Source organism: Leuciscus leuciscus (assembly GCF_965113295.1).
Source record: "Leuciscus leuciscus genome assembly, chromosome: 5".
Taxonomy (NCBI): domain Eukaryota; kingdom Metazoa; phylum Chordata; class Actinopteri; order Cypriniformes; family Leuciscidae; genus Leuciscus; species Leuciscus leuciscus.
In genome coordinates, this window is record NC_138729.1 from 21845270 (window position 1) to 21863091 (window position 17822).

A 17822-nucleotide genomic window follows, 5' to 3' on the forward strand; every position below is an offset into this window, starting at 1 on the left:
TTTATCTTTAATTGCTGTTGGCCTCAAAATAGGCTATAACATTTGTAGTGCATAAAAGAGGCCATTTTCATCACATATATTCTTATCAGATATAAGGACAGTATATTCCCTGTATGCATTCTCTAACGTTAACACCTGGTTTATATAGCCTATATATATATGTATATATATGCATGTATGTATGTATATATATATATATATATATATATATATATATATATATATATATATATATATATATATATATATATATAAGTAGTCGTATATAAAACATAACATGTTATATCTAAAATGTAAGTGTTTTTGAAAGTCTGTAATGATCGAGAAGAAAGTCACAACAAAGATTATTTCAACGTTTAATCAACAGGTTTTCGTCAGGCATTCTGTTTTCTTTATATGCAGCATGACAGAAGATTTTCTCATTTAAATCACACTTTCAGAAATCTTTCAAAAAAAACATTGTATAAACACAAACGAAAGAAAGAGAATCAATCAAAGGCGCACTTTTACTGTGAAAGAATTAGCAGTTTACATTGCCTGCCAAGTAAATCTTGCTTTGAAGTTTAGATTATATGAACAATTAATAACAGCGGTTTTCCAAACACATACACAATTAATACATTAACATGTAGTCCTATGAGTGGTTAGTTGAGCAAAAAAAAAAAAAAAACGTTTTGTAAAACGTATTTTGATAAACCCATCCCAAATTCGATTAAACATTTGAACGCTGTGAAACTTCCCATGATTCAAAATAATAATTTTATTTTATTTTTTATTATTATTATTTTTAAATAACAGATCCTAATAAGCTCGTTCTGACTCCAGACATAATTGAAAATTAATTTCGCTTCAAGATTCAAAGGTGGCTTTCCGCAGAAAATGAACGAAAACATGCAATAGCAGTTCCTCTGGATTAAAAGAAGAAGAAAAACTACGTTGCTTTTAAGTTACACGCCTTTGGTCATTTTTAATCAGCCATATGCAATATGTCATTTTTGATTCCTCTGTTAGCTACATTGTTGCAGATGATTTGGCAATAATAGCTCATCGAAAATTACTAAATTACCAGATGAATATTATAATAAATAGGCCTAAATATAATTTTTAAATATAGGGCCCTATATAAAATCAATACAAATTTCGAAACACCTCGAAGACATTTTATGCTTAATAGAAAGGAGGCTTAAATGCGTTTTTAACTAGCCTACATCAAGTAAATATGGTAAGTTTAACGTTGTTTTATGAAGATGAAATCGAATGGGCAACATTATAGTGTTAGAAGTTTGAAAACCATTCCAATGAAAAAAACAAACAAAAAAAACATTAAGGCTCATAAATGCATCATATTGATAACGCATTTAATCTGTCATATTGGCCATCAGTGCCTGCGACTTTTTAGAGAAGTAAGACTTTGAAATGTCTCTTTGTTTTCCAGCACATTTCCTGGCTTTATTAAAGGCTCTGGCTTAAGTGGACGCGGAGAGAATGAACGAGCAGGACTTTCCTCCATATTTCCCCCAGTTGCCATGCAGGTGTCCGACAACCTCGCAGCACTGCATATCATTTAGAGTAAGAGCTGTTAGTCATCACTCATAATTGAGGCCGACAAAAATATAACCGGATTTAACAAAGTAATCTATCATAAACCGAGTATTTGGATAAATGGTGTGAAAACTGTTGCGTAGTCTATGTGTGTGTGCTGAATTTTATTTCCCAAATATAGAAAATTTTGAAACGTGTCTACGAAAAGAAATGGACGCAAAACTCCAATAATTTAAAGAAAGCGAATATTTATTTATATTAACTTCAGTAGTTGCTTACAATTTGAAATCGTTGTAGCCTCAATTCGTTATGATAACTCTTAGATGGAAGATTTTATAGAAAAAAGAAAACCTTATGCATAAACAAATATAATTATAATGATAATGATAAATTGCTTTTAATTTGTGAATGGTATGGCATGGAATTATCGCTCGTGTCCAACTTAAATCGTTCCATTTGTTTCTGCAGCAGTTTCCGTTAGAGCATTGCACCACTAGATGTCGCCGCGTGTTACGGAAATGCATCTTAGGCTACTTCGAATGAATTTCTAGAGAATCAATGGCTGAGGCAATATTTATAAAAGGCTTGGAATATAATTTAGAATATACTTTAACATGGAAATTGCTGTCTTACACGTTAAGAGAAATTGGGATAGCCTCATCAATTGTCATGTGGGAGACGGAAAATATAAATGAAGTCTTAGTTGAAAGGGGGAAGTTTGAGAAACCTGAAGTTTTTTTATTTATTTTTTTGTTCAGTTTTTAAAATATTTGTAAATACTAAATACCCACCGTCATTCTTAATTTATAAATATCTGTTAATCGTGAGGTGTGCACTACATTATTCGGCAGCGCTAAACAATGGAAAGAAAGCATGCATGTCTTTGTATTAGGCTACCTGGAAACCAGCCTCTCCGCGTCTCTCTATCTATCACACGTTTAATTGACTTAAACAACTCTCTAATCATATCTTATATAAGTTATATAGATAGTTATATATTTAGTTTTGATGATGTAAAAAGAACAACAACAAAAAAGAGAGAAATGAGGTGGAGAATGAAAAATAAGCCACAATGCTCGTTTAGACGCTATAGACCTTTTATATTTTCATATTCCTATAGCCTAATTTACACTCGTAAGGGTAGAGGCTGGATTACAGATGTATTTTTGATGCGAAAAATGCCCCTAAATATGTTATTCTCTCTTTTTTATCTACATCTATAATAAGAATGTTATTCATTTTATATTTTAATTAACAGCCTAGTCAAGATTGTAGATTTACAGGAACACATTGGGGAAAAAACGATATGTCATATCGAATGATAATGTGTGGGAGAAGTGAATACAGAAATCCTACAATTTTATTTGTATTTATTTTGTTCGTTGTGAAACGTAAATTGTTATGGGCATCGTAAACAGTTTCAAAGTTATTAAAATACTTTTTTAATATATATATATAAGGGATGTCATCATGAATGCTCTGAAATCCCTTTTAGTTCTCCGCGAAGTCGAAATCTGACTCTATAGGGCTATATATATATATATATATATATAGCATGTATCCTATTCATTTTATATTAACTAATACTAGACTCCTCAATGGCTGCTAAAAAAAAAAAAAAAAAAAAAAAACTTTCAAATGCTAAGAATTTAATGCAAAAAAGAAATGTACAGTAAAAATAACAAAAAAATATATTTAGATTATAAGACAATAAATTGGTTTCATTATCCAATAATGGCACACAATAATTGTGTGTTATTATTCCAGACGTGGTGAGTCATTGTCACCCATTATAGTTTATAGGAGCTGTGGGAAAGTTTGAAACCCTTTTCTCTGTAGGTTTTAAATATGCATAAGTATGGTAATCGCGGTCCTGCTGTGTTGCAAACAGGCGCAGCAGAGCACACATGTGCTACACAACTTCGGACCGTACGAAGTCGCCAAGATGAGGACAGACAGAGTCCAAGTAAGTCCTATTTCTCTCATTGACGTCTGTTCGTATAAAGAGGTATAGGCTGCAAGGCTGTCTTAAGTTTGTTTTAGGCGGAAAACATGCGAGCACGTGTGTTGACCCATTGGGAGTAAATCTTTACGCGTGCTCGTCTGACCACTTCTATTGGGTGCCAGATCAGTTGAGCAAAGGTTTACAAGATGAAGATCAGACGCTTTACGATGAACTATGAAGGAGAGATGCCTAAGATTGCGCAAAAAAAGTTATGGGAAAGAGTCATGTCTCGAAAGTGAACGCAATAATATTAATAGGAAACGGATATTAGGCCTAATGATGACTTTAGCGGTAAGTTTTGAGGTCGACGATGTTTGTGTGAATGGCAAGTTCAAAGCAATAGATTTCGTTTGTCAATTAATTTTCTAAGCATTTGCCTCATGATTTCATGTTTTCTTTTTGCAGACGAGTTATGTGGTTTAAGGCAACTAGAAAACTAAATATAGGATGCTATTTTTTGAATTATGAATTAATTTACAAAATGTACACCAAAATGTATTCTATTCTAATTACTATACTGTTAGGTGCACAGAAACATAATTTTTACTTTACTCATTTTATTTCGTATAGACGTCTCCAAATTGTATGCGAATATTTGCTTTGTCTAATAGGCTGTATATCTGTTAACCGACTGTTTCTGAATGAGAGATGTTCTAAATTAATGATATGCTAATGGCACAATGCTCTTTGTGCCTTTTTGTTTGAGCCGTTCAAATGTCTTTGTTCGCTCATAATGCTTTTGAATGGGCATTTTATAATATTTGTATCTATTGGCGGATCCTAAAGAATGAATAAGAAAGAAAAAAACACATTATGAAGTGTTGTTAAACCTACTCAATGGTTGAAATTGTACAATAATGGAGACAATGCTTTAGCCTATACAATATAAAATCCGCATCGCGAAGAGCCAAAACACTGCCAAATGCGATGGAAATAAAGACAATACAGCCATCATGAATGCAAAGGAAATTCAAATATACCTTTTAAATATGCATCAATATTAAAAATTATACACACGCAAGGACCAACTGCGGTGAAGATGTAAGAATGGCGGAGTAGGCGTCTCATTATGCATGATGGCTCCGCTTCTTTGCTGCAATATCGTCCAGTATTCACGCTCAAGAAAGGTGCTTCCTTTCAATAAAAAACAGCAACTTACATATTCTTCCGAAAAAAAGAAACAAGCCACCTCGAAGCCGATGAGGGGAAATTACTCCGACCGCTGAAAGAAAGGCTATGTTGGGGTATTTGCATATTTGATGCGCTAATTTCCCTGATGTATTTAAATATGGCTGCACGTAGCCGATAGGCTTGCTACGTCATTGGACGTGACCTCGTTGTAAAATTGAAACGTGAATTCGTTTTAGTCAAACACAAGTGATAGCAATAATTGAGAACTGTGGAGGAATAAGAATTAGCAACATTATTTGGAAACGTTTAGAATCTCCAATGAAGAGATGTTTAATATCTGAACGAGGGTCAATAAAACGCTTTGCAATAATGACAATATAAAAATTATAAATAATAATTTACGGATATTCATTGTGTGAATTTGCGAGGGTTTGGGCGGAGGGTCTGGCCCCCTAATTAAGGTTTGAAGCCCCAACATACAATGTCAAAACAAAAGGTCTGGCATCAGGGTCTTACAAATAAATGTCTATTTTTAGGTCTATGTTCAAAGTTAGATTAGAAGCAAACCAGTGCCCGTATATTTAAATAAGCTATGGCGAACAGCAATCTCATTCGTCAGATGAGGTAACTATAGCAACTGCACTTTTTGTTAGGATCATCATCGGATGAGACATTGACAAAACATAAACAATATAATTGTTTATTTATTCATTTGCATAAAGCATACATCTATTGTTTAAAAAAGTATTTTGTTGACGTTGCACTACGTGAAAATAAGATGCTGCCTTAATTAAAGTATAATCAACTTAGATGTTTAAGTCATTTCAACTTGCATTACATTAAACTGACTTTAAAAAATGAATTGAATATTGTATAACTTATAAAAAAGTTGAAAATTGTTTATTATTTTGATGAGTTAAATCAGTGTAAAAACACATGTTGTCTTAACTTATTGATCATATTTTATTTTTTTTAACAGTCCCAAACGAGAATTCACTGTAAAATTCTTTCTCACACTGTAAATGTTATTGCGTGTATAGCCTAGGCCTAAACATGCATGGCCTTATCTGCCTGCGTACACGCGCACTTTTTAGGTTATGGTAAGTTTAAAGTGTAAAGATTTCACTTTTTTTTCTCTTTTCTTTTTCTTCACAAGCCATTACGTATCGGTGTGCAAGTTTTCTCCGAGCTAATGATGTCCTCTCAGTGTCAGATTGCCATTGCGTTCCGTCAGTCAAAACGTGTTGGGAAGAAGCGCTCGGAGCAAATTCATTACCGCAGTCAATCCGTAACCTGGTCTGGGAACTTGGGGCTAGTCCACGCCAATAGAGGAACAATGCCTCCTCAGTTCAAGTCCAACAAAAGACCTGGCGAACTTGTTTGAATTTCAGAGCACGTCCTTTCTTTCACAGAGAGGACTGCCCCCTCCCGAACACCCTTCATGAAAAAAAGAAAAGGAAAGAAAGGGGGGGGGGGAAACATGCCGACCTTCTCTGCTCAACAGTGCACTTTTCTATTTGGTACTGCAGACAAATAGGTTATGGGAAACTTCTCAACCCCTCCTTCCTCCCTCTCTCCCCCTCTCACTGGCTCTCGCTTATACGGTATAGCTGTCGTGCTCGTGCGCTTGGACTGCGCTCTTGTGAGAATCAGAGCCGCTGAGGCACGCGCAATCAACTGAGTATTAGCGGCAATTTTAAACCGAAAGCTCCTCGTGCACGCCGGCTTCTTTACCTACAGCAGGAGTTGCATCTGGTCACGTCGGCTTCGGCATAATAAAAAAAAAACCTTTGCTCAAGTGAGTACATCTGGATACACTTCTCATCCTTCTTTTTTATGGCCATTACGAATAATATAGTGCTATTAGTCGCATTACAGACTTTGACAAAGAAATGTCACATAATGGAAAATTGTGCTTTTCAATTTATTCTCGAGGTAAAATAACCATTGCAGAACAATATCATGTTAGCACACTTTGAACTGATCTAACACAAAGCTCTGGTCTCAAGGCCAAAGTCTCATGCAGTGATAGCCATGTATGGGTGACAGTGACATAACTTGTCATTGTGCGCAAGGGAATTTAATTTTGCATGTTGGGATAGAAAATATGATGTATCTTCTCCGGGCAGTGATTCATCAATCACACATTTTATCTTCTCTCACACCAATTTCTGAGATGTTAGTGAGCTGTCATTAATTCTAATTTAATCACTGTAATGTTGATCAGTCCTCTTTAAGATTTTTGGAAGAAGAAACACAAATAGATCTTTGTTGTTGTTTCAGGAGAGGCAGACAACTTTTACATGTGTACATGTTCTTATGCATAATGTGTTGATGCTTACATTAGTCATAGATGAGCTGTAAATTGCAAAGAGTCAAATGTTTTGTTCCTAATGATTTTAGCTTTGCTTTGTGTTTGTCATTTGTGTTTGCATGTTTTGATTCTTATTCATGGTTTCATTCATTGTGGCAGTACAACAGCTCTATAAGGCCTGAATAATGCTATGATGTTAAACAAGGAGTTTTACAAATGAGGTCTAAGTTTTCCAACTTCAAACTATTAGTTTTGCCTTTATAAACTTAAATGAACTGTTGCTGAGAGTATGTGTCTCACCCTGGGCCAATGATTCAAAACTGCTGTTGTGACATGGGTCAACTAAACCAATTCAGTCAGAAAGCCATCCTATCAAATTTAATTCAAATGATATCTGTCTTTTGACCTTAAGCAAGGCCAAAATTAGAGACCTAAAAGGCGAGAGATCCTGTAGGCCTAGAACACCTTCTGTGCTGACATCCATATTGTGACAAGTGGCTCAAATAGCTTATTCAGTGAGTGGAAAAAATAAATGAAGACACATTTTATAAGATAAGTGATATAGATAATTTTATTGCATATGTTCTGCAGCTTTGCAAACACACATAGAGAGAGAGAGAGAGAGAGAGAGAGAGAGAGAGAGAGAGAGAGAGAGAGAGAGAGAGAGATGTACTGTGAGTCCCACATTCTGAAACCCACACAGATGCTGGAAAGTCAGCATCACGTTTTGAATGATTTGTTTGTTATCCACTTATACTTGCACTCAATTACAGTTCTTGTGGACCAGAAAGTCCACGTGAATATGTAATCAATTGAAAAAAATAAAGATTCTGATATCAGTGGTCAGAAAATGAGGGCATCAACATCTACTAACGATGGAAATCAGCGTACTCTGTCTATAGTGCGATCTGCTATATTCTGCTAAACATACCTTTGCGTGTTGTCTGTCAATGCCAGAGGAATGATCGCAAGACTCCTTGTGTCGCTGGCGAGCATTTTCCATCTAGTCAGTCGCACAATCTAAAATCCTCGTGATCGAGGGTGATATTGGCATTGCCTCTGAAATATTTCCGTCAAGTAGCCTATGCTCGTCGTTGAAAATGCATTATGCGTTCAGAAATAGTGCGTGCAGGATCGCAGCTTCAACCTGCACGAGGGGAACAAACGCACTCTGGAGATTTCTAATGACATCATCATCCTCATCATCATCATCATCATCATTATCATCGCCTTGCACTCCCGTGGTCCGAGACCTTTGACCTTCTCTGGCTGGTCCATATTTTGGTACTGGAAGCCCGTCCCCCCCCGCTTACCCCCTCCGCCCCCCCACTCCTCGAGATGTGGCCCTGTTCCCTCTCTCAGACCGCTGGCAGCAGCAACACAATCCTCCTCTCGTCTCTCTCATAGCAGCTCTCAGGGATCTGTGGCATTACCGATCTCCTCCGTGCACGGACAACCTGCCACCACTCGGCCAAAAATAAGAGAGAGATCTCTCCATTCAGTGCCGAAACAAACGCGATGTTATTTCCGTGTGCACTTTTTTCCTCTGGAATCGGATTTTTTTTTCTTTCTTTGTATAATCTCGCTGCTGGTTCCGTGGGATATCTATCGCTGCTGCCACGATTTAATAGAGCCAAAGGAGCCTTTTGTGAGATTGGGAGGTAATTTGCAATGCAAATGATGGCCTGTGCGAGGATGACTGCTTCTTATTCGACAGGCTCCCTCACTCCAACTCTCATATTGTTTTAACGTTAACTGCTCCGATGTCAAATGGATTATAGCTTCCGTTTTGATTCTCATTACCCTGTGAAGAAACTGTCATTTATTTTTCTTGCGAGCACACCTACTTTTTAAGAACTACAAATGACAATTGTGAAGTCCCGTGCCTGTTTTTATTGTGTTTTTAGCAACTTCTCCACTTGGATTTATTCTTACACAAGACACGGAGGTATCCGGGGATTACTGTTGTGGAATTGGAAGCGAGTTGTTATCTTTGGTTATCTAGCTGTATGAGTATTTTGCACTTCATAAAGCTAGATAACCGAAAGTAAAAACTGCCTCCTGGATCATCGAAAACTCTGGATGCCTAATGACACGAAGATACATTTAGGCTACAAAAAGAAAATGTGTTAGGGTGTATTATATGTGTCAATACCTTTGGAGAGCTGATAGCTACACACAATGTCAGACAGAATTTTGGGTTTTTATTATTTATTTGTTTAGGCTTCATTTAATAGCCTATTATGTTGCTTTGAAAAGTAGGATATGCTTTTTCTATTCATCGCTCGCGCGCAAAAAAAAATGCAAACCAAAAAAGTCAGCTTCGTTTTTCCCTAAGGAAGTATTGTTTTACTCAACAGAATAAATTAATTGACGCGCAGGGATTAAATTAATAATATTCGAGTTTATATGATCTCACCAATTTACTGAAAATTGACACGTGAAGAGAGAGGAACCCACGTGCTCACTATTTATTTCAGCTCGGTCGCCTTTGGCCAGGAAACGGCGCTGGCATCCCAAACAGAAATAATTAGGACATATAGAAAGAGCTGACAAAAATGAAAAGGGGTGGGCACATGGGGAGCGAGGGGGTCGGTCCTCCTTAATTGATTCCGTTAAACGGAGCGCAGTAGATGTGAACGACTGGACGCTCCCATTCCCACGCTCGAGGGCAAGTGGCAATGCCACGGCCCTATCCAGAATATGACAGACAGCGCCGGCGGGCTGGGGGGGGCTGGGGGCGACATGGGTCATGAAAAGATGTCAAGTGCACCCGACTCATCTGCATCCCTTTAGAAAGTGGCGACCGTTCCCAGCCTCAGCAGACGCGGGCCCCAAAGCAGGAACAGTAGCCTAACGGCTGTGAATATCTCACAGGCATCATAGCTATATACGCTGCCTCTGCTGAGCTGAATAAGTGTGGGAATAAGGCGTGTGTATGTAAAAGAAGTGGCGTATTGAGCTTGAAGTTTTGAAGCATATGCTGCAGACCGCGTTAAAACATGACATCACCACTATTGTCCTCAAAGCGCTTGTATTTGAACTTGGCATGTGTGAGGTTTTTTTTTTTTTTTTTTTTTTTGGCTTAACGGCCTCTTATTATGGGCCTGCTGTATTTATTCTTTGCAGCATACTTTTAATATAGGTCAACTCTATTATGAATTTATTCAGGGTCGGTTAAAAAATAAGGTAGCCTATTTTTTAGAGCCCTAATGCAGGTTAGTTGAAGATTAAATGAGATATTTTTAGAGGCCTACAATGACTAAATTGTTTAACCCTTAACACATATTCTCTTATAAAGGATCATTTCAGTAATATTGTTAACACAGTGGAATTGTAATGTTATTCAAATGGTTAATATAAGAAATAGCCAATAGCTTTAAATACATTTTAAACTAAATTATTATTTTTAATATTTAGCCAACAACAATTATAAAATAAAGAAATTCATGCATTCAAATGTATTGTTTTTATAATTATTATATTTATAGTTTAGTTAAAAAAAAAAAAATTATGATGTTACAGATAAATGGGATAAATTGGATAAGATATAAATGTGCATTAAATATAGGCCTATTGCAAGAGGGAAAATACATATATACCTTTATTTAAATGCCTGACAAGGCATTTTTATTATAGACTCTTGTCTGTGAATACTTGTTATAACAGGGCATTAATTGTTACAAAAAAAAATAATATATATATATATATATATATATATATATATATATATATATATATATATATATTGACAAGCAATTACTAGAATCTACTGTGAAAATGCATTGTCACCTTGCCTTTTGAGTTCTCAAATTTCCAAAAAAGACAACAAAGGTGTGTGTATTTTTTTTTAGGGGGGGGTTAGGTTTAATTTTAGCGTCTCACAAAACCATAGACTTTGTTTTTAGCACACCAGTCAAACTCATCATAATTCCTCTTATGATAATGTTATGTGTCCTCTCGTTTTACATATCCAGCGCTGGCTTTGTATGCACCAGGACTTGACAGTCAATCTATTCAAAATGTCCGCATTGCAATTTAATGTGTACTGTTGAAAGGTTGAATGTCGTTCTGAATGTTTGAAAATCATTTGAGATCACCTCTTTCATTACAGCTATACCACATGCTTTGAGTGATAGAAATGGGTCATGTTTTTTTTTTTTTAAGAAAATTTGTAATACTATAAAGAAGACAGCGCTACATAAGCCAGCGCTCTAACTTATAAATAAAAAATACATCATGGATATTGCATTTATTATTATTTATTTTTATCATATATTTTTTGTGAGGATTTACTCCTGCGAGATATCAAAAAAAAAAAAAAAAGAAAAAAAAAAGAATTCTTGTTTCATGGAAGTGAGCAAAACACACAAAAGTGTACTCGCTCAGAGCTTAAACTAAAATATTAAGCCTGTTTACACGATTTAGGACCTGGATTGAGGTGAACTCCAAGGTTCCTTTTGAATATGAATTTTTATGTAGTAGGCCGGCTGCCTGCAGCTCTATGAATGAGCCGTTTGCTATTGTGTGTGTGTGTGTGTTAGACAGTGGAGGCATATTGCTGTCTTGTAATTGGCTGAATACTATAACCATGGTGACCATGGTAGCTTATCAGTATTCATTGGGCAAGCAATCTTCATATTTTTGGCTACTCCACAACCTCCGCCTGTTCTCTGTCACAAACTGCAGCGCTTCTGCACAGTTGTCTTTATTACTGTGCTCGTTGAACTGTTAGCATTTGGTGAATTGACATGGTTTGTCATTTCTGCTTATTTCCTTGAATACATTTTGTTGTCCTCTAATTTAAAATATACTTAATCATTGGATGCTTAGCCTGTTTAGTTTTTAACTTGTTTTCTCAGTTCCATGCTTAGATTGTTACAAACAAATAGTCCAGGCTCTCTCTTCACTTTGATGAAAACTTGGGAAAATAATTGTGTATGCAGTTGTAAATGGCATCTTTAACTAGATGTATTCAACCAAGGTGGGGCAAGAAACAAGAAACTGAAGATAGATAGATAGATAGATAGATAGATAGATAGATAGATAGATAGATAGATAGATAGATAGATAGATAGATAGATAGATAGATAGATAGATAGATAGATAGATAGATAGAGTCTTCTGTACATTTCAGATTTTCTTAGCTAGATTTTTATTGATTGATTTTCAGGTTTACTTCTCAGTTTGTATGTCCCACAAATAATATTTTAGTTTGATACATGGTGACATTTAGTTGCACATGCCTCATATTGATACTTTTTACAGTGTTGTAATGGGACCAAGTGCAGCTTGCTTTCTCACCACTGACTTCTTAAAAAGTGATTCACTAAGCTTTCGTGTTCATGTGTAAGTTTACTTCCTTCAAACTGAAGGAATAATGTGCCTTAAAATGTGCTGAGATGTTAAACAAGCAGATACATGTTGGCACAGAGCATCCTGTAGACCCGCCTTTTCTCGACCAGGTCACATGAACAATGTTGTTCCCGCTGGTTGGAGTCGCTGTGGCAACAAGGGGGTGATCTCACATGCGTATGATGGCAATGTGCAAAAGCAGGATAGGTTCCATATATGTGTGTGTTTGTGTGTATTAGTGAGTGGAAGATTCTTTCACTTGAATGTACCTTTGTGTGTGTGTTTGTGGAACTGTCACTCGAAAGTGTATGTGTGCATGTCTGCTTGCATTCTTATTTGCCGTGCATTTGTGTGTAATTGTGTATATCACTCTCTCAAGGCTGCAGAAACAATCTGGTACCTCACACTGAAATCTTGATTTATCAGAGTCAATGCACAGCTCGTTGACATCTCAAAGCAGACAGATCTAGTGCCAAAATGTTAGTTAAAAAATAACAACCCCGCAGCATGATTCATGGAGCAAATTTACTTCAGTGTTAAGATTTAGAAGCAGTACAGTGATTTGAAAAAAGTCAAAATGTTTTCTTTTGATATGTTATATATAACCCTTAGTAAAATGAGTAATTGCAAATGTCAATATTTCACTATTGAACACCACATTTAGTAGTTTGACCTATCTTGACCTTAACTTCCAAACCAGTTCAGTATGAGGTTTTTGGGTTTTTTTTTTTTAATGGTTGAATTATTGATTTGATCTGTTGTGAAACACTACTGTTGTTTTTGTCCAAAATCCGTCATTGGGCATCATAATTCATTTACTATAGTTCCTGGTAATGTGTGTAATTGTAAATATTCCATTGCATGATAATGACAGATATAAAATGGTACAAGATTGAGTAATATTTTTCCTCTAAGCCAGAAGTAATCTGTCCAATAACAGCGCTGACACTACATGCATTTGCGGTTTGACTGAGCATGTTTGTTCACTGCTGAATTTAGATTATGCAAATTCTTAGAGCTATAAATAAGTCAATAACTGCGTCTCAAATACCCCTCAAAACAGATGAAAGCCTAAATGATGCATGTCATGTCAGTGAGAAGTTTGACAATATGATTTACAAAAAAGTAATGTATTTAAATGTTACATTTGCTCATAAATTATCATTTTTACTATACAGTATATTTTTATATAGTATATTTTAATTTTAAATAATATATTGAAAGGAATATATTGATATATTTTAGAAATCTTTCAGGAGTGAATAATGCGGTTAAAACACAGCTATATAGCGGGTTTGTGTGCAGAAAAACCATTAGCACTTTGACCGTAATAATCAGTTTGGATTAAATCAGAATAATTAGGTTTGTACCAACTAATTTTTCAGAAAATCTGAGCAGAGCTGTGTGTGTGTGTGTGTGTGTGTGTGTGTGTGTGCGTGTGTGTGTGTGTGTGTGTGTGTGTGTGTGTGTGTGTGTGTGTGTGTGTGTGTGTGTGTGTGTGTGTGTGTGTGTGTGTGTGTGTGTGTGTGTGTGTGTGTGTGTGTGTGTGTGGCTAAAAACATGGGTTACAATCCAAAGACAGCATTTGTCATACATGCGAGTAATGTTGCACAGTGAAGTGCTGCATGTTCGCATACTTACATTTGAATCGCTTGAATCTATGCAAATGTAATGCATGCGGACTCATGCATATATGCGGAAGCTCCAGACTCTCTGCTTAATATCCTTATTAGTAACGTGGGAATTAAAAATTTATCATGCAGGTGGGGTAGGCGAAGGGTGCCCCACAATCTTCCCAGAATCGCATTGCAGACTCTGGGTAGGGAGGAGGTGGGCTGGGCTCCGTCAGCGCAGTAGCATTTCCTTCAAGGTGCCACCATCTTAAAGAATTTAGCAGTGGTGAGCATGCGAAAAGGATAGACCTAAAATGTCCGCTGGCACGCGCTTGATTACAAGCCCACCTCGCATGTTCCAATAAGGTGCCACCGCGTTCGCATAATCACGCTCTCCAATTAGGAAATTAGCTAGCGTCGCTGGCAAGATGCGACTCAAGAAACTCATTTGCATGCATAAACCCGCCCCATTATTGTCAGATACATATGTGAATTGCTTGTGGCAAGCCATGTACTTATCCGGCACAACACATGCGCCATATTCCAACACAGCATGGAATCATTCACATTTCACCCACTTTGTATTCATCTTTAGCCGTGTGCAAGTAGAAAATTCCGGATGAATATTTAGTTGCTACTGTATGTGGAATTGTGGCCCTTGGCTAAGGTTAAAAGAAAGCCAATTCCTGTGTATTTAACACATTTTGACATGTTTCAATATGATTGTGTTGAATGTGATTTCATTTAATGACCATCTCGATTATTGTAAAAAGGTTACAATTTAAAATGGCGCCCCTTTGACGGAGATTATAGTTTTTAATCATCAAATTAACATTAAAATGCCCTTTTGGCAAATTTAACAATCATTTGAATCGAGATTCTGTCGTAACATTTGCACAGCAGTGTTGTGCCTGGTGTCTTGCTGTCTTTAGAAGGAGTCACTCAGAGGAATAGCTATTCCTCACTCCGGCTCCACTCCATTCCACGGTCTTAATTATTTCAAAGGTGGCTGTCTGGAATGGAACTCGCTATATGACACTTCCATTTGCATTACCTTTCATCTCCGCGCGTCCTCTTGGCACTGCCGAGGCAGGAGTGCTAGAAATGACTCTTAATGCTTACCTCTTTTGTATATCACCCCCTTATAGACGCACAAAAACATATAGAACGCTGGCATAGGAGCCTTGCATAATGCCGCATGCGTGTTCTACCTGCAAATATATTCAATCTGAAATTAGATATAGGTTTACTTAGAGAATATAGCGCTTCCCATTTATGGTGATCAGCCATCCAACGGGATAAAATAAATACTAATAATAGAAGGCCAAGCTAAGATTATGTCAATGTGCAACGTGCATCCATCAGCAGGACTGACATCGGGTGTCATAGAGTGATGGGCTTCTTTAGAGTCCTTTGAATTTAGTGTGGAGGAAAGTATCAAAAAGACATGATATTATAGTGCCGAGTGGCAGTGAGGCATTCTCATGGAGAACGGACAGTTACATGAATCACACCGCCATGGTCCTGTGTTATCCTGGTTCGGGTAGAGTTACTGCATGACTTCTACAGATGGGGTGGTATAATGAGGCGGCATCAGTGAAGATCCGTTTCATGTGCATTTGTTGCTGTCAGTTAGGTATTTGTGCATGTGTATGTATTATACTCCCGCACACACGTTTGTTGCAAGTATTGCGCGCACCTTTATCTGCTCGGATTGTTCAGAGACGAAAGGTCCGCGCAAATGTCCTCTTGAGCCTGTCATTTAGACTACCGTCAGCGGGTATATCTGAGAAGTGTTAATTAGCGTGAAAGTGGGCAACAGAGGTGTCAGCAAAACTCCCTCCCTCTCGCACCCACCCACACATACACACTTATACCTGATGTGTGCAACCTACCTCCACCTCACCCCCCCCCACTTCTAGACCGCCGTTATGAGAGCCGGCCGAATTTAATTAAATTCCTGCATGTTTTAGATTCAGCCTGTCAGTGGTTAATGGGAGGAAACGAGAGTATCTCCTGTACTAAACGTGTTGAGAAATGAGATAAGAAAGCGTAAGGATTGGTGGCGTAGACGAAAAAAGGACAACAATAAAGACAATAGGCAACAATCATTCACATAGTCTCAACCGTTTTGTGCCACATGGCCGAACAAAGCATTATCCACAGCTGGACTGATTTTTTTTTCTTTTTTTTTTCAATTGAAATGTCGTTTGAGACTCTAAGACCCTGTTTCCACCTGGTATTAGGATGCGATTCAAATTCATCTCCTGTAACTACTTCCGTTCAGGTTTCCTGGAGACACTCCCCTCTTATTTTATCATGTTCTACATCACTTTTGCTGGAGTGCCGTATACTGAATGACTGAAAAGGATAAAGAAAGCAGCAACGATTTCGACCATAACCTGTGTGTTTTGGTACAATGCAGTTGTTTTGCTGTGCCTTCTCACAAGAAGTCCCTCAATGCTCACATATTGGGTGTTTTTGGCTGTTCGAACGCATTCGACTACCTGAACATCTACACTATAAAAGCAATCCAATTTAATGTGGTTTCATCTACCTCTGGAAGTGGTCGAAAGTGGTCAAGCTTAAAACATTTTAGGCCCAGTTTACAGCTATATTTAGCGTCGTCCACTTGTGATTGGATTGACCAAAACATATCTTAATCTTAGTTTTTCCCCATAGACGTATTTTTAACCAAACACTAGAATGTGTGGACTGTGTTTGTGAACGCCTGTATGCATGATCGTTCCTAAGTGTTTTTGTTTGTAGCTGGTCATGATCCATATACGGCTATGTGTGTGTGTTAGAGAGAGAGAGAGAGAGAGCTCTTGCTTCTCAGCCATCAGATGTGATGCAGACTGTCAGCTGGGGAATCATACCTGGCTCCATGCTAGAGCAGTCGGCCTTCATATATAGTCCAGTAGCCACTGATTGTCAGGACTGAGGTGTTGGCAGAGGGATCCAGTGAGTGCAGACGCTGAGGGTGTGGAGAGAGGGGGTGTGGGGGATGGGGACGACTCAAACACTGCCAACATCAAGCGCTAAAATGGACCTTGGTTTCCCTGTACTGCAGGCGATACAAGCACATAGAGACTCTTAGCTTTTTAGCGTAGCTGCTCGGCTTAATTATTGCTATCTGCTCTCTAGAACCAGAAGGTGTTCGTTTTCAAAATGCTTTGAAAAACAACAGCTTGTGATGTTCAAAATGTATATATACAGTAACTTTCCTTTATATGAAATGTGCTATTATGTGATCGATTTGAAGCTTATATTTTGTTATTGTATACAGAAACCTTAAACTATAACATTTGGGGATCCAAGAGATAACATCCTCACAAATGAAACAAAATGCTGTCATTTCTTTTATTGTATTGTATTTTGCGAAAGCAATGATTGATGTGCTTTTTCTTTTTTCTTTTTTAAAATAAATTTCTATTTTCTGATTGGAATTTGCTTTTTGTTTTTGCCTTATACATTTGCTTTTCAGCACACAAGCTGTCAAGACTGACTCATAGAATATAATAGCCAAACAACGGTCAGCTATTAATCATGTGATTGAACCATGAGATATTGTAATGCTATAATTAACATCTAAGTCCTCTAAGGGTTTATGATGTGAGATGTCTTTATGTGCTAATAAACATCTTTTAAATCTTGTAAAGGCATATAATGAGATGGGATTAAAAGTCTCAAAAACCACTGTTACTCATAGGTACCAACAGAAAATTTAATAAAATATTATTAGCCCATGTGAAAAAAATGCATTGTGCATTGTAGCAGCAGTGACTAAGTCAAAAGCTCAAGCCATACGAACACAGAGGCTTAATAAAAGCTGACAGCTGTCACTCTGCCTCTGACATGT

The 17822-nt window shown here is 37.2% G+C and overlaps 1 long non-coding RNA gene across 3 annotated transcripts in view; it reads left to right on the forward strand.

The window, feature by feature from the left end:
• The first annotated feature begins 332 nt into the window (after window positions 1–332).
• The window catches only part of LOC309499033, a 41066-nt gene continuing 23576 nt past the window's right edge, over window positions 333–17822 (forward strand). The window contains exons 1-2 of one of the 3 annotated variants that reach the window (XR_014206100.1): window positions 333–1569; window positions 3434–3508. This is a non-coding gene — a long non-coding RNA (uncharacterized lncRNA). The other 2 variants (XR_014206101.1, XR_014206102.1) reach the window with 2 other exon arrangements.